The 27,899-nt window shown below is 41.6% G+C and overlaps 1 long non-coding RNA gene across 2 annotated transcripts; it reads right to left on the reverse strand.

The window, feature by feature from the left end:
• Window positions 1-662: 662 nt before the first annotated feature.
• Window positions 663-27,899, reverse strand: LOC138756599 (uncharacterized). 2 transcript variants are annotated; one of them, XR_011353184.1, is made up of 4 exons: window positions 27,851-27,894; window positions 6,433-6,520; window positions 4,869-4,998; window positions 663-855 (listed from the first exon to the last, which is right to left on the reverse strand). It is a non-coding gene; the product is annotated as an uncharacterized lncRNA (long non-coding RNA). The 2 variants fall into 2 exon arrangements; XR_011353183.1 differs by lacking the exon at window positions 6,433-6,520 and having other exon boundaries at window positions 27,851-27,899.

Below are 27,899 nucleotides of genomic sequence, written 5' to 3' on the forward strand. Positions count from 1 at the left end.
TCCTGCTGCCTGCTCCTTGCATGTTCGGAAGCATCAACAGTGAAGCCAGACTGCTGTTCCTCTGCTGTCTCTCGCTTATTACTTTGTCTAAATCTATGGGCTTGTGAAGAGTTTCTGCCAATATTGCTTTGCTTTTTTGGGCCCATATTGAAATTCTGAATGTTCATTGATGCATAGCACTGTAATTAATTGAGGTGTCCCTGGTAGAAGTTCAATATCTTTTGAACTTCATATGACCTTAAAGGTTAAATTCAGTGTGGTCATGACATTCAGCATCAAATGTTACCCTACTGAACTTCCTCGTACATTTCCAGAGTGCTCCATATTGATTTGCATGGAGGACAGACAAACAAACAGATATACACGCACAAATATATATTAGATTGTTGAATATTTAAATGATTATATTCAAATATAGTGACTGGTCTCAAAATAAATCTATGTCAACAGATTGCATGGACATTTGCCTAATCCAAAAGGTGTTGGAGTATATGAGCAGCAACTATTCCTCAAATGCATGTTAAATTGAAAATTTAACAAACCTGCATGCAATGTTTTCCACATAGCTGGAACTGTTTAAAATATCAACGTGTAGCACGGCGCTACTGCAGAGCGAGAGAAGAACGACACACAACCACGGATGTGTGAAGTCAAGACTGATTTATTGATCTCTCCCGCCCTGCTTTTATAGACCCAGCTTCCCGCCACTGGGCCCGGTATTCCCGCTGCTGCGGGTGGATGTGATGTCACCAGCGAGCTTTGGTTCTCACCATTCAGGCTCCTGGCCCATTAGTGTGCACTCACCACGTTAGTCCACCATTTTGAGTGCCGGTTCGCTTGCCAGGTAGCGGGCCACTACAAATGCACATAAAACACTAAATGCATAGTCTAGCCTATATTTTTTACCTTTTAATTTTAATGTTCCCCCTCAGTCCACAGACCCATTATGTCTGCAAATACAATTTTTAAATTATTCATGTGCTTCCACACGACTCACTGTACAAGGTTTTTTTTTAAAGAAACAAATGATAAATTTACAAAGGTACAATTTTTAAAAATGCAAGGACATCTCACTTCTAATCTGTTCTCTAAATGGAAGTTTTATGATGTCTTACTGATACCTTTGTAAGTAGCTAAGGCATCACCAGCTCATATGATCACATTCACAACCAAAGATCAATTGCAATCCATACAGATGTTTTTCACTGAAAGGCTTAATCCTCAAATATATCTGATTCAGTTTTGCAGCATAATTACACAATTAACCTAAACTATAGTTGATGAATGGATTAACAACTATCATTATCTTTGCTACATTTTTATATTTCCTTTTTAACAGTCCAATAATAATGAGAGTCCTTTATAAAGAAAGAAATCAACCCCATTTAATGAAATAAGCACAAAATATTCAGCAGGCAAAATCAGACCCACAAGTGGCAAGACAAAATTAATTTCAGATTGGCTTTCTTTCTATTGAAGATTACCAACATTTTCTATATTTTTTTAATTTCACTCTCCATAGTATTTTCCTTTATATTTTGAGATACAATGAAATGTCATTAAAATGCATTGAAACATATTAATTTGATTCACATAGAGCTTGCAGTGTGGAATTTCAGGTAATACACAAATTTTGCAAGTTGACAATGATTATTCACAAGGATATGGTGATTGCATGATCTGGATTGATTATTCACAAGGATATGGTGATTGCAAGATCTGGATTGATTATTCACAAGGATATGGTGATTACATGATCTGGATTGATTATTCACAAGGATATGGTGATTGCATGATCTGGATTGATTATTCACAAGGATATGGTGATTACATGATCTGGATTGATTATTCACAAGGATATGGTGATTGCATGATCTGGATTGATTATTCACAAGGATATGGTGATTGCATGATCGGGAATGATTATTCACAAGGATATGGTGATTGCATGATCTGGAATGATTATTCACAAGGATATGGTGATTACATGATCTGGATTGATTATTCACAAGGATATGGTGATTACATGATCTGGATTGATTATTCACAAGGATATGGTGATTGCATGATCTGGATTGATTATTCACAAGGATATGGTGATTACATGATCTGGATTGATTATTCACAAGGATATGGTGATTGCATGATCTGGATTGATTATTCACAAGGATATGGTGATTACATGATCTGGATTGATTATTCACAAGGATATGGTGATTACATGATCTGGATTGATTATTCACAAGGATATGGTGATTGCATGATCTGGATTGATTATTCACAAGGATATGGTGATTGCATGATCTGGAATGATTATTCACAAGGATATGGTGATTGCATGATCTGGATTGATTATTCACAAGGATATGGTGATTACATGATCTGGATTGATTATTCACAAGGATATGGTGATTGCATGATCTGGATTGATTATTCACAAGGATATGGTGATTGCATGATCTGGATTGATTATTCACAAGGATATGGTGATTGCATGATCTGGATTGATTATTCACATGGATATGGTGATTGCATGATCTGGATTGATTATTCACAAGGATATGGTGATTGCATGATCTGGAATGATTATTCACAAGGATATGGTGATTGCATGATCTGGATTGATTATTCACAAGGATATTGTGATTGCATGATCTGGATTGATTATTCACAAGGATATGGTGATTGCATGATCTGGATTGATTACTCACAAGGATATGGTGATTGCATGATCTGGATTGATTATTCACAAGGATATGGTGATTGCATGATCTGGATTGATTATTCACAAGGATATGGTGATTGCATGATCTGGATTGATTATTCACATGGATATGGTGATTGCATGATCTGGATTGATTATTCACAAGGATATGGTGATTGCATGATCTGGAATGATTATTCACAAGGATATGGTGATTGCATGATCTGGATTGATTATTCACAAGGATATTGTGATTGCATGATCTGGATTGATTATTCACAAGGATATGGTGATTCGATGATCTGGATTGATTATTCACAAGGATATGGTGATTACATGATCTGGATTGATTATTCTCAAGGATATGGTGATTGCAAGATCTGGATTGATTATTCACAAGGATATGGTGATTGCATGATCTGGAATGATTATTCACAAGGATATGGTGATTACATGATCTGGATTGATTATTCACAAGGATATGGTGATTGCATGATCTGGATTGATTATTCACAAGGATATGGTGATTGCATGATCTGGATTGATTATTCACAAGGATATGGTGATTACATGATCTGGATTGATTATTCACAAGGATATGGTGATTGCATGATCTGGATTGATTATTCACAAGGATATGGTGATTGCATGATCTGGATTGATTATTCACAAGGATATGGTGATTGCATGATCTGGAATGTCAGGCTTTTAATGCTGAGAATTTTAGTTTTATTTAAATTCAACCTGTACATTAATGCATGTCATGTGGAAATAATGTAATCAATTAGAAGGCAGGTCTGAAGGTAATGGACTGTCTAATCTTGGAAAATACAAAGTCAAGCAATGCTGAAAAAAAGTAAAATGCATTTTAAATGCAGCAGGTTTATCAGGAAATTAGATATTAACCCACCTTTGGCGAATTCATAATTTTTCCCTAATGCAGTGTCACACTCCAACCCCCAGAATTTTAATAAAGTTATTTGTTAGGAGAATAGTGGGGGTGACATTGTGATTTTCCTGTCATCTGGGACCATATCAGAATCTATCGATTCCTGAAAGATCATTACTGATATTTCCACAGTCTCTATCCGCTACTACTTTCAGAACCCGAGGGTGCAATCCATCTGGTCGGGAAGACTCATATAGCCTGAGACCATTCAGCTTTCTGAGTACCTTCTCTCTTGAAATAGTAACTGCCCTCACTTCCCTTCCATGATACCATTGGACATCTGGTACACTATACTAATATCTTCCACAGTGATCTCCCATCTCCTTGTCTGCTATTATCATTCCCCTAGCGTCAATCTTTAGTGGTCCTATTATCTACTCTCACTTCTTTTTTTCATCCTCTTTGAGGTTATTTTTTTAGCTAGCCTGCTTTCATACTTCATCTTTTCCCTCACAAGTTTTATAGTTGCTTTCAGCAAGTTGTTACAAACTTCCCAGTCCTGTATCTTCCCTCTAATTTTTGCTTCCTTGTATGTCCTCTCTTTTGATTTTATGTTGGTTTTGACTTCCCTTGTCAGCCACTGTTGTGACATTTTTCTATTTGGATATTTCCAATTTTTTTGGTCTGTATTTATCCTGCACCTTCCTCATTTCTTGCAGAAACTCCATCCATTGCTGCTCTGCCGTCTTCCCTACTAGTGCCCCCTTCCAATCTTCTTTGACCATTTCCTCTCTTATGCCAGGATCATTCCCTTTACCGCTCTAAAATACCGACACATCTGACTTTAGTTTCTCCTTGCTAAATCTCAAATTGAACTCAATCATATTGTGATCGCTGCCCCCTAATGGATCCTTTACCCTAAGCTCTGTAAACACCTCCAGTACAGCTGATCCTCTACTAGCCTCATCAACAAGTGGATCTAAAGGCCATTCATTAACCATACTACAAACTCTCTCTGTCTTGAAATCCATTACCCCAATCTGGTTTTCCCAGTCTACTTGCATGTTAAAACATCTCATGACCACCAGAACATTACCTGTCTGACATCCCTTTTCTATTTGTAATTTGTAGTCCACATTCTGGTTAACATTTGGAGGTCTGTATATAGCTGCCAACACTGTCCTTTTACCCATCCTATTTCTTAATTCAACCCTGTGAATCTATATCTTCTGATCCTATGCCATTTCGTTCTAATGATTTAATGTTATTTCTTACCGAGATCCATGCCACTCCCTCTGTCTTTCTTTTTGATACATTGTGTATCCTTGGATATTCAGGTCCCAATGACATCCATCCTTTAGCCACAACTCTGTGATGGCCACAAGATCATGGTGCCAATCTGTAGCTGTACAACAAGGTCATCCATTTTATTTCTTATGCTGCTTATAAATACAAAACATTTAACCCTTTATTTGTAACTTTTTTTGACTCTGTGATCCTGTTGCAAATTGTCGCAACGGCTGCAATTTTGCCCTATCTGGCTGTCTTTTCACACAAACACCCTTCCAGCAGCCTCTACTTGTGCACCAATAGTCTCTTCACATTGGTTCCCACCTGAAAATCTAGTTTAATTTCCCCCCCTCCACCCCTCCCCACCCCCCAATAGCTTTAGCAAACCTCCCTGCCATGATATTGGTTTTCTTGCAGTTCCCCTGAACTCTTATTCTTTTTACCCAGGTTTAACTTAAGTTGTCTTGTCATTGGAATACCTGCCACACATTGTGACCCAACATCTTTGTAGATCAGCAAGATGAAAATGACCACCTCTGGTGTGTTAGGATAGATAGAAAATCACAAGAATATCCTTATTATACCAGACCCATCAATTTGGAGACATTGTTAAAGAAGGGCTTTTTTTTTCCAGAGGAAGGGTAAGAAAACAAAAATATAAAATCATGAAAATAACCAACAAGGATAGTATGCTTTATTCATGCAAAAGCTTTGATTTTTTTTTTAATCAGAACACCAAAACTGTCTCTCCCCTGCAAAATGACTGAAAACTTCAAGTAAACCTGAAATCTGAAATTGAGCTTGATTTAGTTTCAGTTCAGAGAAGGTTGGCTCATTCCCAGAACTTAGCATCTGATGGCTATAGATTTTGTTTGCCAAGTGTGAGATCAATATATTCTGCCCAAGGAAATACAACATGTTTATTACTCTCAGACCCCAGCCTGCTTTATTCTAATGGTTGAGATTAGAGGAGGGTCTTTTCGGTGAATTCCAGTTTAACTGAACAAAGGTGAAATTCAGGTCCTTGCTAAGCTTAGTAAGAATGCCAAAATCTGTATTCAGCTTGTTCTTTAACCCACCAGGTTATTTTTGTTCATTTTTTAAAATCTCCTTTTACTCTCCCCCCATTTTAATAGCCTTACCCAAATGCCAACATGCATTACCCAGTGAAGGAAATGGGCTACGACACCCAGGATCATCAACAGTAAAAGTATAAGGGGGGAGGGGGGGTGGAATGCTACAGCGTACACTGTTTAAGTAGAGAGACACAAAATTGCAGATGCTGGAATGACCGATTAAGCCTCTCTTTGTTTACCCTGTTGAATTATCCATTCAATTCCCAGTTCTCTGCTCACCTCCTTCACAAGCTACAGAGGCCAGGAATTCCTCAGCAACAGGAATTGGCTGACTGTGCCTCCACCACAGACTTTATGAATCATTCATAATTATGGTTGGCATAACAGTTTTCTGCTTTGAAATTAATTGAACAGGCTTCCCCGTCATCTTAACTCCACTTAAATGCATCTCAATTTGGCAGATTATTACTCACTGCTCCACGGTGCAGATTATCCATGCAGATGGCTCTTTGAAATAAAATTTCACACCAGTGCTTGTGGGAGGACTGTCGCAAGCTTTTTCTGCAGCATGTTTGGGAAGAAGAGTAATTTGCTCTGACAGCCTTCATATTAAAAGTTTTTCTGCACAATGACATTAGCTTATAAATCAAAGTTTTATCGTGAAAATAAACAAAACAGCTTAATTTACAAAACTGGAACACAGAAATTGGATTATAGAGCTCATGGGTGAAATCATGCCAAGAAGCTAATATTGGAGTAGATTTTGCTGAGCAACATTCAAGTCAGCACATCTGATATTTTCCCATTTTTAGGTACATACCAAATTAGGTCATTACTTGCAGACATTAATTGGAGCAGAAAGTTTCAATAAAATGCACAAGTAAGAGTCCTTAAGTGAGTCTCTGATTGAGTTTGTTGTTGAGGAGTCTGATGGTGGAAGGGTAGCAGCTGTTCCTAAACCTGGTGGTGTGAGTCTTGTGGCACTTGTACTGTTTTCCTGATGGCAGCAGCGAGAACAGAGTGTGCTGGGTGGTGTGGGTCTTTGATGATTGATGCTGCCCTCCGACAGCAACGTTCCCTGTAGATGTACTCCATGGTGGGGAGGGTTTTGCCTGTGATGTCCTGGGCTGTGTCCACTACCTTTTGGAGGGCTTTATATTGGTGTTACCATACCAGACTGTGATGCAGCACACTTTCCACCACACCTCTGTAGAAATTTGCCAGGGTTTCTGATGTTATACAAACCTCCACAAACCAGAGGAATTAGAGGCGCTGATGTGCTTTCTTCTCGATGCCATTGGTTAAAGATCCTCCAAGATAGTGACTCCCAAGAACTTAAATTTGCTCACCCCCTCCACCTCTGATCCCCCAATGAAAATGACAAAGTCAAGATGTTTGCATCATCACACTACTGCATGAGAGAGATCATTGGGCACTACATGAATTAAGCAAAAGTTTCATCCACTATGCTTTCTGTGAAGACTCAGTGGCATTTCCATTACAATGCTGCAGTTACCAGCTGCACTGGTCCCCACAAGGACGCGCTTTAATAACCTGGATTTTTTTTAAACTGGGGAAAAAAAGTTTAAACTCCCTCTTAAGAGGGTTTCTCTCATTGTGAGTAGTAGGTTTCCTGGAAGCACAAATTCTGAGCAACTCTTTCATCCTCTTGCAGTTTACAATTCCAAACTGATTATTAACAGAGGAAGCTACAAGATAGGGTTAGAGTTAGGGTTAGGCTTTCATTACCTTGATGAAGTGCTCAAATGTAAAACGTTGATTATATATCTTTATATTTGCTATATAAAGTACACTGTTGGACCAGTTGAGTTTCTCCAGAATTGTATTTTTTGCTCCAACCACAGTATCTGCAAGCTTTCATGTTTTATTTCTTGCTACCAAATAGTTGTCTGCTTTAATTCTTCACAGAATCTGATGTTTAGGCAAGAACTCGAGGAAAAACTGAATCGATTTTAGCTGGCCAATTTATTGTAAAAATAGCTGAGTGGTTGTCTACGTGTGGAGCCTCAACAAGATGGGGGAGATCTTAAACAGTTTTTTTTTGCATCAGTATTTACTCAGGAAAATGGAATTGTGTATAAGGAGGGAAGGAAACCAAGCAGTCGTGTCATGGAACAAATAGAGATTAAAGAGGAGGAGGAGGTGCTTGCAGCCTTACAGAGAATAAAAGTAGATAAATCCACCAGGCCTGACATGATATTCCCTTGGATCTTGAGGGAGACTAGTGTAGAAATTGCAGGAGCCATTGCAGAAATATTAAAAATGTCCTTAGCCACAGGTGAGGTGCCGGAGGATTGGAGGGTAGCTCATGTGGTTCCTTTGTTTAAAAAAAGACTCCAAAAGTAACCCTTGAAATTACAGGCTAGTGAACTTGATGTCAGTCGTAGGTAAATTATTGGAAGGTGTTCTGAGAGATTGGATAAAAGTATATGGACAGCCAAAGGTTAAGGATAGTCAGCATGGCTTTGTGCATGTTAGGTCATGTTTAATTAATCTTATAGAGTTTTTCGAGGAGGTTACCAAGAAAGTAGATGAAGGAAAGGCTATGGATGTTGTCTACATGGACTTTAGTAAGGACTTTGAAAAGTTCCCACATGGTAGGTTAGTTCAGAAGGTTCAGTCTCTAGGTATCCATGGAGAGGTTGTAAATTGGATTTGAAATTGGCTGCTGCATGGGAGAAGTCAGAGAGTGGTAGTGGATGATTGCTTTTCAGACCCGAGGGCTGTGATTAGTGTTGCACCTCCGGGATCAGTGCTGGGACCATTGTTGCTTGTTGTCTATATCAGTGATCTAGATGATAATGTGGTAAAGGTAATAATTTAATCAGCAAGTTTGATGAAGATTGGAGGTGTTGTGGACGGTGAGGAAGGTTTTCAAAGCATTCAGAGGGATCTGGATCAACTGGGAAAATGGGCCAGAAAATGGCAGATGGAATTTAATGCAGACAATTGTGAAGTATTTCATTTTGGAAGAACAAACCAAGGTATGACATACATGGTAAATGGTAAGGCACTAAGGTGTGCGGAGGAACAAAGGGATCTGGGAATAAAGATACATAATTCCCTAAAAGTGGCATCACTTTTAGACAGGGTTGTAAAGAAAGGTTTTGGCATCTTGGCCTTCATAAATCAAAGTATTGATTATAGGAGTTGGGATGTTATGGTGAGGTTGTATAAGACATTGGTGAGGCCAAATTTGGATAATTGTATGCAGTTTTGGCTGCCTAACTACAGGAAAGATTGAAAGAATGCAGAGAAGATTTACTAGGAAGTTTCCAGGTCTTCAGGAGTTGAGTTACTGGGAAAGATTAAACAGGACTTTATTCCTTGGAGCATAGAAGAATGAGGGGAGATTTGCTAGAGGTTTACAAAATTAAGAAGGGTTTAGACAGAGTAAATGTGAGTAGGCTCTTTCAACAGATTAGAAGAGATAAATTCAAGAGGACATGGCTTTAGGATGAAAGGGGAAAAGTTTAGGGGCAACATTAGGGGAAGCTTCTTCGCTTAGAGAGTGGTGGGAGTGTGGAACGAGCTGCCATGTGATGTGATAAATGTGGGCTCACTCTTAAGCTTTAAGAATAAATTAGATAGATACATGAATGGGAGAGGTCTGGAGGGTTATGGACTGGGTGCAAATCAATGGGACTAGCAAAATAATTTTTCAGGTTGACTAGAAGGACCAAATGGGCTATTTTCTGTACCGTAGTGTTCTATGGTTCTATGGAAAATTCAGGTTTGCTTTTAATTAGTTAAAGGAAAATATTTTCTTGTGGACCTCAAGAACTTCCATTTCCAAGGTCTCTTAATTTGTTTCCTTCTTAAGTTCTCATTTTCAGTTGAAACTTCCAAATGAAAACATTTATAAACTTTCTCTATCCATTATTAATAGCAGGCTTCATAATACAAGTCAAATTAACAGTTAATACCTGCTTCAACTTTATGGCAGGATGGATTTCACCTAGAAAGCTTGGCAAACACAAGTATAATTTTTAAATATTTGTCAGGCCTGGTTGTCTCCACTGATATCTTTCTGTTAGAGCAGTGGTTCTCAACCTTTTTCTTTCCACTCACATATGACTTTAAGTAATCCCTATGCCATTGGTGCTCCGTGATTAGTAAGGGATTGCTTAAGGTGGTACCTGTATGTGAGTGGAAAGGGAAGGTTGAGAATCACTGCTCTAGACCCAATTGTTACTGAAATATTTTGCTTGAGAAAAATTGTCATTGGCCCATTTCCTTTGGAGGTATGAAACCCTGCACATAACGAGTCAATTAGGTACAATTAAAAGTGTTTTCAAACTTTTTTTTTCCACTCACATACCACCTTAAGCAATCACTCACTAATCACAGAGCACCTATGGCATAGGGAATACTTAAAGTGGTATGTGAGTGGAAAGATAAAAGGTTGAGAACCATTGCATTAGAGCGATGTTCGATATGGATCCCCAAAACAGGAAGTCTTTTGTAAACAAGTATGGATTTGATACCAATACAGAATGGAGAAGAGGTGCCAAAATTGCACCCCAATGCTTTTGATTTTGAAAATCTGAAGAATTAATGTTCAAAAAAGAAAAGTTGAGGAATTACGATGAAGGAGCAAAAATTTTAATGAGAGTAAAGGGCATTTAAATGAAATTACTTGAGCTTGTTTCAAGTTTCATAACCGGGAACTAATTGAAGTTATAAACATTCCCCTCTTCTTCTCGATGACCAATTAAATATTACCCCTAAACAAGTACATTCCGGGAATTCTACAACATCTGCACCTTCATCTTTCAATTACACCTGAATGTAAGTAGAGAAGGCAATGGGACTGAGGATGTTTTTTTTTAAATTATGTAGCTATTAAGTGAAACAGAGGAGGCAATAATGTAACGTAGTTGAAAAATAACTGCATTACTGCATAGACTTGAGTTAACAACTATACAACATATTCAGGGAAAGGGGCAGTTCTTTATGATTTTATTGCAATTGACGAAAAAGATGACCGAGATTCTCCCCCAACGTATTTTCTCAAAATATATTTGTTCATCGTCAATAAAGTAAGCCACTCAACTGATTGTAAAATACTAACTGTTTTTGATCTGGTTCAAATGACTGTAATGCACATTATTTTCAATATTTCTGACTCTACCCCTGGAATTTGAAGGGTAAAGTTATCCATTGGTAAGGCTTCCAGTGTTTACAGCTGAGCAGTTCCACAAAAGCCAGTGGCTACCTGAACCATGGTGAGAAATGGCGATGAGATTTTCAGCATGTTATTTTAGCCTTTGCAGCCCCCTGTGGTTGTCCTCGCTCAGTAGGATCTCGATTTTGTTGTAATCCTGCATAACTAGCCATCAGGATAAATCTGCTTTTGCTTGAAACACTGCAGCCCAGGCAGGTGGAGGAGCGGGCATGATTATGCATGGCAAGTGGAATCACCTGAACAACATACAAAATGCTGAAGGAACTCAGCATTTCAAGGAGTGGCTAGGGAAGGCATTAGATAGTCAAAACTTTCAGGCCAAAACCTTTCATCAGGAAATAGCATTGGTTCATGTATACCATGGCGCCGCTTGTTCAACGGGTGTCAAAGTTTCCATAGCAAAATATATGAGCAACTTCCACAACAGTACTGTGCACTCCTTAATGACAATCGGCTCTTAGTGGACCTGGATCATCAATCTACTTCCAATTGAAAGCAGTCTTTCCCAGAGCTACATCTCTCTGCGGAAGAGCAATATGCTTCCTATTCTCATGGTCGTATTTTCCTAGGTGGCACCATACTGATTTTCCAGAATAGCAATCTGTTCCCAGATAGAATTCTGATTGGAAAAATCAGAGTCAATGCAGAGAAAAATAATATTTGGCTGAAATTTGTCTAAGTCTCCATGCAGCTCAGAGATGCCGATTCCAACAGGCACATAGGCATGTTCCACTTCCATTGTGGGAATGATGTGGCTTTGGCTCTGCAGGAAGTCTTGCCTGGGCTTGGAGATATTGGGGATTCATGCCCTGGATCAGCCTCCCCTTGCATGCTGGCCTGTCAAAGTCCTCAAACGAGTCCTCCAGGTCAGTTCTAATGTCCAATCTATCCAACTGAAGAGTTAGCCCGTGAGCCTTTGGCCTGACTGCAGCTCACTGGTAACACATTTCTCTCTGCATAAAATGTGCCTTCTAGCCTAGTCTCTTTTCAGCCCTCATGTTAATAGCATCTTAACAGATCAGGTGTAATGATTTTGTCTATTCCTCCTCAGCCTGTTGGAGGATAAGGGAGAAGGAAGAGGATGCTGAGGTGTCAGCGAATCTTACTGGAGACACAGCAAGAACATACACACATAAAAGAGAACCTTGAGTACATGCCGTGTATTTTAAAAGTTGCCACATTATGATTCGAAAAAATTTACATGGATGTACATGTCCATATACTTTTGCATGTTTGTCCTTTTTAATCTGCTTTATCTGTCTGTGTGTGTGTGTGTGTGTGTGTGTGTGTGTGTGTGTGTGTGTGTGTGTGTGTGTGTGTGTGTGTGCATATGAGTCCGTACGTTTGTGTGTGTATGCTTGCATGCTCATGTGCCTGTATATGTATATACATGCATGTGTGTGCAAGCACGTGCGTGTGCATGTGGAGGGTGGAGTGAAAAGTCATAGTGTGATTTGTGAAATAGAATCATGCTCCTTAGTCTTCCCTCTGTCACATCATAAAACAAAAATGACAAATTGCAGTGACTTTATGGCCAGCGCTCTTTAAAGGTAGAATTCCATGATTTGTTGCTAAGTTGTGTTGCAATCTGCTAAATTCAATGTCTAATTGTTGGATTCTGTATTTTTAAAGACAATTACAAACTAAAATTACAGTAAATAATGTTTAAGATGTATAGATTATATCACAAAATAAAATCCACTTAAAAATGCCGAGTTGAAAATGTGATTATTAACATTTTATTTGTTGTTATCAGTTAACCGTTAAAATATTGTTGGAACAAAACAATTGTACAGGAGTAATTTGTTTCCCAAATATTTGGTAAATTCAATAGTGTCTTTGACCCTGACCTACGTTTGACCTTCTGCGAATTTGAGAGGTGGCTCATCAGTGTAATGTTGAAAAATCCCAGTAAGGTTGATCCCATCTGCTGCACTCCTCAGGAAATCTAGCAACTGTCCTCTGAATCTGTTAGTAAGCTTGATATTTTTGATTTTAACAATGCATGCACAGAAGCCCAGGGCTTCCTTCAGTTGACACAGCCGCACACTTCCAGCTCTAAATGAAACCACTTGTAAAACTCAACAGAATTTGGCCCATGAGGCCAAATGTAAGGGTTGTACAAAATAATCTATTTTACACTAGAATCAGGATGCAAAATAACATCTGGGTTTCATTGTCATGGTTGGATTCAGTTGGCCACACATCTTAGGATTAGATTTCCTCCTTCAGGAGCAAATTAAACGTATTAGCCAACGTATTTCCGTAGTGAAGCAAACCTTCAGTACTGAATCGAACTCAATGCATTTTGAATTCAAGTATGTGGGTGGGCATTAAACACACAATCTTCTGATTCCACTCTGGGAGTACTTTTATTTTTGCCACTGCTTTCTTACAGTGGAATGCTATGGTGGTGGAATTCAGGGGGATATTTTTCTTGATGTCCATTTACCCTGGGATGTTCATGTTTATGAAATGGCATCACATTCCTGAAATTGACTATCAACCAGGAGCATCTTACAAAAGTTAAAGGCACTTATCAAAGTTGTCCATCTATAGAAACGAGATTGAGTAGATCTTGAGCTTTTATCATCACTCTTCCTGGCATGCTCAGATGATTATATTTACATAAACATCATTCAGTTTTATTTCCATTGTTTTCTGGCATAGAGTTGAGTCATCTTTAAGTTGCAAGTGATTTCATTGCATGCACTTTAGGAAATCTTATTCATGACACCAGACATTCTCTATGAATAATTGAATTTTTAAGATTCAAGAAATTCTTTAAAAATATATTTTTAATATACACACATATAATAGATATGTACTGGAGAAAAAATGTATTTTGTTTAACTTTGATTTGTGATACTACTTGCAAAGTGAAGTAAATTGATCCACAGTGAGCTGTTATAAATGTGCCTTTGTGTTTTCCTCTTTAGAGATTGGCTTGAGCTGGAAGAATTCACCTGACATCCTGCATTTTCCCACTTCTCGGATTGAGCAGAGGTGTGCAGGTAAGAGTGCAGATATGGTATGAGGACTGCATGGGTAGGAGATGGCAATTTGACCATGGAGTTTTGTTGAAGCAAATATTATTATCTCACTAGACTGAACAAAAGAATTCTGGTTTTGGTCAGTGTGGGAATGAAAGACCGTTTCCACATATCTCATTCTTGAAAACACCATTAATTTACGATGGCAAATATAGTCTTGCTAACCACTTGGCTTTCTAAAGTCTTTAATCTCATCAAACCAGAAATGCTGGAGGAACTCAGCCCATCTCGCAGCGTCCATAGAAAGTAAATATATATTACCGACGTTTCGGGCCTGAGCCCTTCTTCAAGGACTGTCTTTTGCTTATGTCCTGAAGAAGGGTTCCAGGCTGAAATGTCCATAATATATCTTTACCTCCTATGGATGCAATGACCCTGGCTGGGTTCCTCCAACATTTCTGTGTTTTGACTACAATCAGACTTTCGTGTTTTACTCTCTTCGATTTCATCCACAGCTGCTTTTGTAAACTTGAAAGGCTCAAGTCTGAAACATTGTTATGTATCTATCTTTGCAACATAAAGGACACTGAGTTTCTCCAGCATTCTGTATTTACTTCAATCACAGTATCATCAGACTTTCGTGTTGTACTACTCTTGTAAACTATTCAGTTGAATTTGTGCTGTTTTGTGGTTAAGAATTGTTTTATACTTTTAACAGCAAGCTGTACATTAAAGAACAAAGAGAAAAGAGAAAAGTTTAAGGGTGACATTATGGGTGTTTTTTTTACACAGAGAGTTGTGGGTGCCTGGAATTCATTGCCATGGGAGGTGGTGGAGGCTGGAACACAAAGAGAATTTAAAAGACTTTTAGGCAGGCACATGTACGAAACAAAAATAGAGTATTATGAAAGTTTAGAATTTTTTGGGGGTGGGTATTTATAGGTTAGCAGAACATCATGGGCCGAAGGGCATATACTGTGCTGTAATGTTCTATCTTCCATGTTCTAAAGCATCAACGGGAGAAATGAAGTCTGAGTTAAGATTTTACAGAACGCCATCGTTTTTTTAATTTACCTTCATTTTGAGGTTATGCTCAGGATTTGATTTGTAATCAGCTGTCATTTCAAAACTGATGACATCTTCCATCTAAAGTGGATAATATATATGAATGCCACTTTTTTCAGATGTGCTGAATAATTTATTTCAATCATTACCTTAAACAGCGTGTTTTTGTGGCGTATGATCCATGGCGTCAATTCAGAGGGGATTACGATATATAATAGCAAATACGATAATGGTGTTTCTTCTTTCTAAATTGAACTGCAAAGTGTTATAGCCACATTTCACAAGAGAAATTATAAAAAGCCTGTTATAATTCCAAGGAGGTATACCATTGTTGATTTTATTGGATTCCTTCCAAATCTACGTTCTTGATTATTACTTCCCACATTTTTTTTTACCCCCAGAAAGCATATCCAAATAACATAGGCACACAGGCAAACACATTACCTCATGTTCTATTCACAGGCTCGGAGGACTTGATTGTTACTTAGCAACCAGTGTGATCTACAGATCCATTTATGTGTTAGTGATGTTGTTACTTCATCAATCTTAGTCTCTACTGGGGATGTATTTGGGAAAAAATACTCAGTGATGTACAATGTGAATTAAATATGGGGTGAGAGGGCAATATCATTGGTTGAAACATATCCCATCTTTTATCCAGGCTAATAACCCGAAAGATGATGTTTATAGCCTACAGAGTTTAACTATTTGTGTGGCAGTCACTTGATGAAGTATTAATGCTCTTGGGTAGAGATACTTTAATATAGTAGTGCCATAACCATGCTACATTGAGTCTTCCCAGGAAAAACTGATAACCACCAAAGCAAAATAATCATTAGTTGGACCAAATCCTGCAGATTACAAATTCCACTGTCATGGTGTGTGTGTGTGTGTGTGTGTGTGTGTGTGTGTGTGTGTATGTGTGGGTGGGTATGCTTGCAATTTATTTATTTATTTAATTGAGGCACCTTGCCATTCGGTGTGGGCAGTCATGTCTCTCCAACCGTCATGATCTCTGACCCTCCGAATTGTTGCCTTCCCTGTTCTCCTCTGGTGAAGGTTCCTTCTTTGAGCTGAGACTGTAGTCGATGTTGAGTTCATGATTATACAAGGGAAGAACACTTGCCTTCTTCAGTTTTAATGGATGGGTAACCCTGGCCATTGATCAGCAGATTCATCTGTCCAGCATTTTTGGTTTTTCAACAATAAATTCCAATTTGTAGAATCATCCACCATCTGCAATCCATGCCTTCACATGACTCTGACTGGGAAGCTAAACAGATACTACACCTGTTGGCTATCAGACAGAAGGAACACCTTACACCTCTTTACTGACCAATTGTGCAGTACTGACACCGATATACTACAATGTATATATATTATATATATATATATATAGTCACGTCTCCAGAATGGAGGACCATCGCCTTCCCAAGATCGTGTTCTATGGCGAGCTCTCCACTGGCCACCGTGACAGAGGTGCACCAAAGAAAAGGTACAAGGACTGCCTAAAGAAATCTCTTGGTGACTGCCCCATTGACCACCGCCAGTGGGCTGATATCGCCTCAAACCGTGCATCTTGGCGCCTCACAGTTCGGCGGGCAGCAACCTCCTTGGAAGAAGACCGCAGAGCCCACCTCACTGACAAAAGGCAAAGGAGGAAAAACCCAACACCCAACCCCAACCCACCAATTTTCCCCTGCAACCGCTGCAACCGTGTCTGCCTGTCCCGCATCGGACTTGTCAGCCACAAACGAGCCTGCAGCTGACGTGGACATTTACCCCCTCCATAAATCTTCGTCCGCGAAGCCAAGCCGAAGAAGATATAGTAAAATGAAGTATCGAAGTAAAGCTGATTTTTTAACACACACACACACACACACACACACACACACACACACACACACACACACACACACACACACACACACACACACACACACACACACACACACACACACACACACACACACACAATGATAAAATGAAGACGTGTCAATAAAAACCCTGAGTTAAACATATTAATGAAGGTCAGTGATCTCGTGTAATTCAATGGAATTTCTGAGCATAATTTGGAACCAATGCTAGGTTCCAACCCATTGGCCAGTCTGAAGGATATGAGCCAAATGCAGGCAAATGGGATAAACCACAAAGCCAATTTGGTCAGCGTGGACATGTTGGTCCTGTTCTGTGCTTTGTAACTCTTTGACTCAGATATCAAGATTTTTCAGAGAAGTTCCTGGTTCTGTGAGGCAGCAGGTAGCTGCTATAATACCTGTGGTGCTATACCACCTGTTGTCATCAAAATTTCTCTAGCATTTCCTCAATGATGCTGTTCACATCTCTGGACATCTTGTCCCAGTGTCACTTAATTTCTGCACTGGCAAACTAGCATGGGCCTCAGATAATGTGGAACTATCTCTCTCTCTCTCTCTCTCGTCGCTTTCAGGTGGCCAAAATACCCGACTGTAAAGCCGCCTATACTGCCCCAATGCGGCTGTCAGGTGGCCACCTGAAAGCGGAGAACCCAGCCAGGAGGAGCACTCACCTAACCCTCCTCCTGTTGGTATATTCTCCGGCTCAGAGAATCCCCCATTGCACCTGAAAGCAGCAGTGGGACTATGGCCACAGTCCACAGGAGCCGGCTTTCACTTGGATGCGGCTCTCCTTCAGCCGGCACGTTCAGGTGACAGAAAGGCATCTTCTCCGCGGCCACCTGAACATCCCAGCTGCACTCCCTCAGCCGCGTCTGCCAGCGCATTATCTGTATCCGAGCACCTGAAAGCGGCTTCACTCTCCCTCTCTCTCTCCCCTCCCCTATATCACTTTTTCAGCACGAGTCGAGAACCAGGATGACTGCACATGTGTCATGGTTTCAATAAACATTCCCAACCTTTTGAAGTGGGTACCATTTCTGAATACCTCTCAGAGATGAAACCATAATTTTAATAAAGTCCAGGCTCTTAAAACTGTTTTCAGGGAATGTGCACTGACATTCGAGGCAGTTCAAATGATGCTGTCTGATATCTACAATCATTTCCTGCTATGCACGCGTGAATTTCAGGTGCATTCAACAGTGGGTCAGTCTGGTATAAGTCCCACATGCATTGATATTCAACAACATGTTTCCCTGCGCAATTGAATTCTTAGACCACAGATCCTTGACAATGTATTCCTCAAGGGAATAACCTTGTTTAAATGCCACATCATCCTGTCACCGATACTTCTTTTGACTGAAAAGAGTAAGCTGAACAAAGCTGTCTTTCAGGCTTTAGTGGCTGTGTATTTATCTTGATAAATCTAAATCTTGATAAAGGTGGTAACAGAATGTCACTGGAACAGTCCCGTTCAACTTCTCTTTTAAGATCTGTTAGACTGATGAAGATCACAATGTTCCACTCTATAAAATATCAGTGGCTTGCTTTCGTCAATGCAAATGCTCCATTTATGAAGAGAGAGCTGAGACAAAAAAAATAACCTTTTTATATTTTGGATCATTATGCACATAGACATAAATTCCATTTTTTTACGAACCAGTAACTTAGTTGAATGGTCGTGATTAAACATTTTTGTCCAAATGGTATAATTTCAGAAAGATTAAAATCATAGTATTTCAGTACATTGGTCAATTAGCAACTTTTCCACAATTAATCTCATTTATTTTTAATCTGCTCTTTCCTTAATACTGCCATAAGCAAAGTCAGAGGTCCAGGAAGGTATAATTATCCTATTTAATAGCTTTTTTACAGCAATTTAATGTTTGGAAGCCAATCGTTCGTTTTACAGAATCATATGATAAAAAGCCTCACAAAACCAAGGTCCTTTACAAACCTGTTCCAGTGCTTCACACAGCACCCAACAATAACAATGTACGGAAAGACCTGGGAAAATGTGGCTCACTTCCAATAACTTGGGACCCACCTTGAATCTGATTCAAAGACCTGGACTATCTACAATGGCATCTTAAAGCAAAAATGTTCACTGGAAGGATAAGTGAACCAACATGGTCATCCTTTCCAGTCCATCATCCCAGAAATGAATGTCTTTTAATGGGACTAACTGCAGAGCTCAAGAAACACAACTTACCAGAGAAGAGTCAACTACCAACTGTTTTTTTTATTTTAAACAATCACGCGCCTCATGAAGGGGAGTGATGTCAGCGCGCTGCAGAGTCATTGTTTCTCTGGCAACATGCCAGCAGGGAAGCAACGTGCTTCGTCAACCCATGCAGGTCTGCAAATACGGGCTTCTCCTGGACAAAGAAAGGGAGCCCACATCATTCTGCGCCAGCCGTTGGGTGCAGCGATTCTGCCCGTCTAGCTGTGCAGCCGCTTGGTCCACCATATCACCACCCCCCACCCCCCAGAATCATTGCACGGCTGGAATGACACCATTTTGGGTATTTTAGGAGGGCATTCTCCGTGCTTGGGAGGTGGGACATGCACAGGTTCAGCATGTCCATGTGTGCAGGCTTCAGTCTGTCTCGTATAAAAAGTTTTGGTTGGCCACCAATGTTTAATGGCACCGTAGATCCATTATGCTGCAGCTCTTTATAAGGCCCCCCCCCCCCCCCGTAAGGTTGCTGCAGGAGTGTAGCATGGGATGGATGTTAAACAAAGACATAAAAAGCAGAGTCGAGAGCAGCAGGAACGTGTGTAGGCAGTGATCCATGATGAGTTTCTGGAACCGGAGCCAGGGAACCTATCTTGTTTCTTAGTTCTTGTAATTCCTCTGTAACCGAAGATCTATCTTTGGCTGGAGAAAGAGTGTTGTCTACCAGTACTAGGAGTGGAGCGCGGTAAACAATTCTGTTGAAGAGGTCTCCAGGTCATCCTTAGGTGCCGTTCTAATACCCAACAGCACCCACAGTAACTCATCTGCCCACTGAGGTCTGTGAAGTCTTGCCTGTAAGGCTTGTTTCAGATGCCGGTGGAAACTTTCCACTAGTCCATTAGCCTGTGGGTGGTTCGCCATAGTATGGTGTAATTGCGTACTGCAAAGTCTTGCCAGGTTTGCTCACAAGGTCGAATAAACCGAGTTCCCCTGTCAGAGGTTAGATGGATTGGTACTCCAAATCGTGCAACCCAGGTCGAGAAAAAAGTCTGAGCACAAGTTTCAGCCGTGATGTCCATCATTGGTGTAGCTTCCGACCAGCAGGTAAAGTGATCAACAATTGTTTGTATATACCGTTGACCTCTGGACGTGGGCAGCGGGCCCACAATGTCTACATTTACATGCTGAAACCTTTGAGTCACAGGTGTAAATTGTTGAAGCGGTGCTCAGGTGTGCCTTTGGACCTTAATTGCCTAGCCGGAGAGGCATGATCATGACCAGTAAGTGACCTGCTTCCTTAAGCCATGCCAGATATATTTTGAGGACATAAGCTTGATGGTTGTGCAGACAGATGGATGGGACAAGCCGTGAATGTGGTTGAAAAGTTTCCTCTGCCAAGACAGTGGGATGATTGGTCATGGGTGGCCAGTTGAAGTATCACAAAATATGTTCACCTGTTCAGGGCCCAATAGAATGTTGGCTAAGTGCAGGTCCATAATAGCTGTACAGAAATCTTGTACCTCCAGGTCTTTTTGGGCTATTGGGAGAGCCTGGAGATCCAGCCCTCCTGTAATCACATTGACCTCTGTCCTGGTCAAGTCATCAGCTACAACAATGTCTTTACTGGTCAAATGCAGCACATCAGAGGTAAATTCAGAAATAGAGGCTAGATGCCTCCGTTGACGCGCTGACCAGGGATCCGTAATCTTAGCAAGGGCAAGCATTAGAGGCTTATGGTCAGTAAACGCAGTAAAATGACTGCCCTTGAGAAAATATCTGAAATGTTTGATGGCCAGATAAAGCACTAACAACTCCCAGTGGAAAACACTGTACTTTAATTCAGGAGGGCATAGGTGGTGGCTGAAAAATGCCAGGGGTTGCCAGTAACCATTGATTTTCTGTTCTAGGACCTCCCTCACAGTGATGTCCGATGCAAATGGGGCGTGCATATGGGGGTGGGCCAACATGGTTACTTTTGAAAGTGCCTCTTTTGCTTTGTCAAATGCTTCTGTGGCCTTTGTAGTCCAGAGCACTTTTTTTTAGGTTTTAAGGTTTGCCAGTGAGGATGTGGAACAAGGGCTTCATGATCCTGGCAGCTGCTGGGATGAACCTCTTATAAAAGTTAACCATTCCCAGGAATTCTTGTAACCCTTTAACTGTAATGGGCTTTGGAAAGGCCCATCTGGAAACGGGGTTGCACCTGTGTTCAAAATCCTGTGTCCCAAAAAGTCAATTGTGTGTTTCCCAAATGCATACTTCGCAAGGTTGATAGAAAGGCTGAAATTCCGAAGCCTCTGGAACAATTGTCACAGGTATTGTCTGTGCTCTTGTGTTGACTCGCTGGCCACTAAGATGTTATCGAGGTAGACGAAAAGGAAAGGCATATCTCTCGTGACAGTGTCCATTAAATGTTGGAATGTCTGAGCTGCGTTCTTAAGGCCAAAAGGCATCCTCCGAATCTCAAATAGACCAAATGGAGTAATAATGGCTGTTTTAGGGATGTCCTCCGGGTGGACAAGGATTTGCCATGGAGGTTGGTGGCGAAATCTTGAATGTGTGGTATTGGATACCTATCCAGCACAGTTGCGCTGTTGAGGCATCAGTAATCTCCACAAGTTCCTAGGCCGCCGGGTGCTTTGGGAAGCATATGGAATGGTGATGCCCAAGGTCTATTAGAACCTTAGATTATGCCTAGTTCCTCCATAGTTTTGAACTCTTTTTTGATCTGTAGTAGGTGGTCAGGGAAGTCTGTGTGCCTTGGAATGTAGGGGAGGGCCGGTGGTGGTTAAGTAGTACTGAACTCCATGACATAGAGAGACTAAATGGAAATCTGATGTAAGTAGTTCAGGAAACTCTGCTAATAAGCTCGCAAAATCATCAGTGGTGTTTGCACATTTGGTAATGTTGCCAGCCGATGACCTGAAGAAAGTGGGCATGTGTGGAATGTGGTGGCATGGGCCAAACGGCGCCCTTTCATGTCTACCAACAAGTCATGTGGCTTCAGGAAGTCCACTCCCAAAATGGGCTATCCTACATCCGCTAGCATGTAAGTCCAGCGGTAAGGTATGCTGCCTAATACCACTTGTATCAACTTGGTTCCATAACTGCTAATCTTAGTGCCACTGGTGGCACGCAAGTCGGCTTGAGGCACTCGATTCTCCCACTCATAAGAGGATGGCGGGAAGATACTGAGATGAGCTCCGGTGTCGACTGGCGGTTTGCATCCCGTGAGTTGGTCTGGTCGCCAACTGCCGAGACCATCAATGGCGGTTGGCATTTTGTCTCCCTGGAGTCATCCACATAACGGCACGGTGGAACACAATGGTGCCCCACTTTCTGAGGTGGAAACACTCTTCTCCAATGGCTTTTACTTCCTCAGTAGCTTGTGGAGTACCTTAGAACTGGCGGCTGCATTGACCTGACTGTCCAAGGTGACCTGTTGAAACTTTGCCATGGGAGGCTGCGGAGTCTGTTTGCCTCCCTCGCCACTTCCCTTGGTTTGGCGAAGTCAGCAGAAGAGAGCAGCAGGACAATGTCATGAGGGAGCCGTTCCAAGAAGGCTGCCTTGAACAGTAAGCAGTTGAAATGGCCGTCTGCAAATGAAAGCATTTCATTCTTCAGTTCTGACAGCCTTCTGTCCCCCAAATCGTCGAAGTGGAGTAAGCGTGTGCCTCTTTCCAGGTCAGACATGCCGAAAGACACGAGGAGGTGTGCCTGAAAAGCACTGTATTGATCCTCCTCGGGTGGGTTATTGATAAAATCTACCTTGGCAGCAGAATCTTCATCTAATGAGGCGACTACATGCCAGAAATTGGTGACTTCATTTGTTATGTTCCTAATGTGGAACTGAGCTTCATCCTGCTGGAACCATGTACGTGGTCTGAGAGGCCAGAAGGTGGGCAGTTTCACAGCCACCACATGCAGTGCAGAAGTTTCTCACTATAGCCACTTTCAGGTACATCCACTGCCTTGAGGGCGGATGCAAGAGCGGATCCCAGCCTGAAGATTCGCCTTTCAGGTGGCAGCCCTAAAAGGCTGCTACAGCCCACCTGAAAAGATCTGTTTTTCCAGAGGCACCTCGTAACACCTCCACATCTGAAGGAGATGGGGCAACTGGTGCCACCCATCTTAAATATGCAGCATGGCAATGGCCATCTTCCCTACCCATAATCCCCCACTCAGGTGGAACCGCTCTGTGTTTCCCACACAGTTCCAGCTGCGTGGGGGTTTATGGGTAGGGAAGACCGCCATTACTATGCTCCATTTTGAGCAGCAGAGAGCGGCCCCAGTGCAGGAACAGCCAGTCGAGCCATGACAGCCCACACCAGCTGCACCCCGGTCCCCCGCCGGCCGCCCCTGCCCCGATGATCCCCGCCAGCCACCTCTGACATTCCCCCACCAGCTGCCCCTGCCCTCATGTTTCCCCGCCAGCCACCCCTGACCCGACGTCCCCGCCCACCACCCCATTGCCTGACAGCCGCCCCACCCCGCTGCCCAACATCCCCCTCCCCACTGCCTGGTCCCCCACCCCACTGCCTGACAGACTCTGCCTTACTGGGGAAGGGGGGGATTGGTGGTACGTTGGGGCAGGGGTGGCCAGCGGGGGATGTCGGAGCAGGGATGGCTGGCGGGGGACATCAGGGCAGGGGCATCCGGCGGGGAATGTCGGGGCAGGGGCAGCGGGGAGGGGGGCTGTCAGGCAGCGGGGAGGGGGGCTGTCAGGCAGTGTTGGGGGGGAGCTGTCAGGCAGCGGTGAGGGGGGCTGTCAGGTCATGTGGTGGGGGACTGTCAGGTCATGTGGCTGGAGGCTGTCAGGCAGCAAGGAGTTGGGTCACCGGCTGATAGTGTCATCAACCCGCCCCTTAGCAGCCGCTTTCAGACAGCTGCATTCAGGTGCCTAGGGGAACTTCAGTGCTCCGGTGATTATCCCTCCTGGAGGAGGGTTAGAAAGTATGCCTCAGAGGCACCTCCTTCTCTTTCAGGTGGGTACCCCCGAGAGCCACATAGGGGTAGAATATGTGGCTTTACATCGGGGTATTCTGGCCACCTGAAAGAGCCATATATTTCACTGTTGGGGCTCAAAAGACATTGAGCACCCGTCGGGATCACCAATTTAGTGGGACTAACTGCAGAGCTCAAGAAACACAACTACCAGAGAAGAGTCAAACTACCAACTGGTTTTATTTTAAACAATCGCGCACCTCATAAAGGGGAGTGATATCAACGCGCCTCATAAAAACGCGGGCTTCTTCTGGGCAAAGAAGGGGAGCCCACACCATTCTGTGCCAGCCACTAGGTGCGGCGATTCTGCCTGTCCAGCTATGCGGCCGCTGTGTCCACCACAGTCTACTTACACTCAGCCTTTTTGATGAAATTATATATCCACGCAGATTTTTGGGAACTTCTAGCTCATATGTACTCAAGATGGAAAAGGAGCAGACGGGATGGTTTGAAAACTCTGAGGCCTCCCTCCCCCTCCACAACTCGATCTACAAGGATTGTTGTCAAAAAATCTACAGGGATTGTTGTCAGAAAAGGGTGCGAAAAATCATTGAGGACCCCTTCCACCCCACAGCTGCTCCCATTAGGAAAGAGATCCAGGTGTATCAGAGCCAGCACCACCAGGCTGAGGAACAGCTTCTTCACACAGACAGTGAGAATCCTGAACGATCAAAGGATCTCCTCACACTAACTATCCAAAACTCTCATATTATGAAAAAATATCTATTCATTTATCTCATGTAGATAGGGTGGTGAAGAAGGCTTTTGGTATGCTGGCCTTTATAAATCATAGCATAGAATATAGGAGCTGGGAGGTGATGTGAAGACTGTTCAAGGCATTGGTGAGGCCAAGTTTAGAATATTGTGTGCAGTTCCGGTCTCCAAATTACAGGAAGGATATCAATAAGGTAGAGAGGGTGCAGAGAAGACTTACTAAAATGCTGCCTGGATTTCAGTATATAGAATATGGAGCATAGAAGACTGAGAGGGGATTTGATAGAAGTATATAAAATTATGAGAGGAATAGATAGGGTAGATGTGAATAGGCTCTTCCCCTTGAGGGTAAGGGAGATTGGAACAAGGGGTCATAAAGGTTGGGAGCAAAACTTTAGAAGAAACATAAGAGGAGGTTTCTTCACTCAGGGAGTGGTGGTTGAGTGGAATGAGCTTCCGGAAGAGGTGGTTGCAGCAGGGTCAATTCTGTCATGTAAGAGGAGATTGGATGATTACATGGATGTGAGGGGGTTGGAGGGTTATGGGCAGGAGGAAGGTAGGTGGAACTAGTGGAGTTCCACTTAAATCGGTGTGGACTAGAAGGGCCGACATGGTCTGTTTCCATACAGTAATTGTTATATGGTTATATTTGTATCATTTGTCTGTATATGTGTTATGTCTTCTTGTATGTCTGCATGTTTTGAACTGAAGACCAGAGAACACTCATCGGGTTGTACTTGTGCAATCAGATGGAAATAAACTTGACTTGTCTTGAATATCCCTGTGTAAGTAGCCATCCTACTGTGTGAGCTACTTTCTGCCCCATCAAAGAGTCTGCAATTCCCACATTGGTCTCAGAACCTACTTCAGAACCTACAAAACTGGAGAAGAGAGTGGAAGCAAATTGTCCTCAATCCTGAAAGACATCCTAAGAAAAAGATGAATATTGTCTGATCAAGACTCCTGAAGTTGGCAAAACCTTCTTGTTCCAAGGAAAAAAAGTTAAGTATTAAAATAACACTCCACTTGTCCATGTATATTTGAAACTTAATGTATTGACTTATAGGCATAGAACTGATTTCCCACTGAAGATAATATGTATTCAATAGGTAATTGTTCTCTCAATGTTGTATTGAAAAATCTTCTTAGATACTGTGGCCAATTTATTCATTATGACCCTTTTTTATATACCTGTATCAAGTTTCTTTTTTTTTATTGTCTTGCTAATGCCCAATATTGCTAATAATGTTGAAGACAGTAATTGAAAGTTACATTAGAGTGAAAATGATCGTATTCCATGATAGATTTATTTTTAACTAATTAATCCATCAAAGAATCAATCTATTATCATGGTATGTTATTTGTTCTGGCTGGGCTTATTTTTGCCATATGACAACTTTACCCTTAAGTCAGTTCCAAAATAAATTGTACTCTGTGTCTCAAAAAGGTTGGTCCTCCACGTTCAATTATCTATTGACCATGAAACACTTTTTATTTAGAAATTCCTTCAGTTATTTAAATTTTTTAATTTAAATTTAACAGGCCATTTCAGCCCACGAATCTCTGCTGCCCAACTTACTCTCAATCAATCTACACCCCTGGTGTATTTCGAATGGTGGGAGGAAACCGGAGTCCCCGGGGAAAATCCACAAAGACATGAGGGGAACATATAAACTGAGCCTTACAGACAGCATGGGATTCGAATCTCAGCCCCAATCGCTGGCACTGTAAAGGAGTTGCGCTTACCTCTACACCATCTGTGCTGTGCCGAACAATTATAAGGACCTTTAAATGAAGTTCTCTGTGGAAATTGATGATCTTAAATAAAAGTGTGTTTAATCTGGTTTCGTTATAGAATCAATCTTGAATGAAGTTATTCCACCTCTTCTGAAATGGCACCCAAAGTTCGAGGAAATAAAAAGTTTTGTCTCAATACTTGGGAAACCACACATAATAAACCTGCATCTTTGGAGTAAAACAGGAAAGTCTGCAGATGCTGTGATTGTAGAGCAATACACAAAAATGCTGGAGAAACTCAGCAGGCCACGTCGCATCTATTGGAAATAAAGGATAACCAAATGATTTGAGCCTGAGCCCTTCATCAAGATATGAGCAAAAAGTAGACAGGTGCCTGAATGAAAAGGTAAAGGGATGAGAGGACAGGAAGGAGAAAGGTCAGGGGGAGGAGTACAGGCTAACAAACCCGACTTGAATTTTAACCTCCAGGTGAGTGAACAAAAATGGTCAGCTGAGGGAGATAAGAAAAAAGGTCAGCAAGAAACCGCAATAATGTAAGTAATGGAATACAACTCATTAGTGTTTCAGTGCTAAACAGTGGATAATTAGTCAATGAAACAGACTGCCTGATGATTAAATTCTTCAGGTACGCTAGAAACTTGTTATGTTGTCTTTGTAAATTTATCAAAAAAAGGACATCAGTACTAGTGAGCAGAACATTTTGACACTTTCGTAACCAATTAACATCATCATAAACATCCAGGGCAGGCACTGATGAAAAGAGTAAACTCACAACATTCTTTCTAAGTTTTCAGTGCAAGAATTATATCCCTTCTTCAGATTCCAAGACCATAGAGACCATTGGTGGAGAAAGAGAGATTTGCACAAACTGGAAGCAAAGTCTCCTGGACTCTGTGAGATAGCGGGAAAATCCATGGGAAAGGAAAATCAATGTCCACAAAGATGGGATGAGACAGACAGCAACCCAAGCCACTACGCTAACTGGGCCACCATCATAATTAAACCCCCTTCCCTCACACTGACAACCCAACTCACCTCCACACAAACATCCCAGTCAGGCCCTCGATGCACTTTTCCACACCAATAACCCCGGCTTACCTCCACAGAAGTGTCCCAATCAGACCCTTGGCGCATCTTGACTCACCTC

Source organism: Narcine bancroftii, chromosome 3 (assembly GCF_036971445.1).
Source record: "Narcine bancroftii isolate sNarBan1 chromosome 3, sNarBan1.hap1, whole genome shotgun sequence".
In the NCBI taxonomy this organism is placed as follows: Eukaryota; Metazoa; Chordata; class Chondrichthyes; order Torpediniformes; family Narcinidae; genus Narcine; species Narcine bancroftii.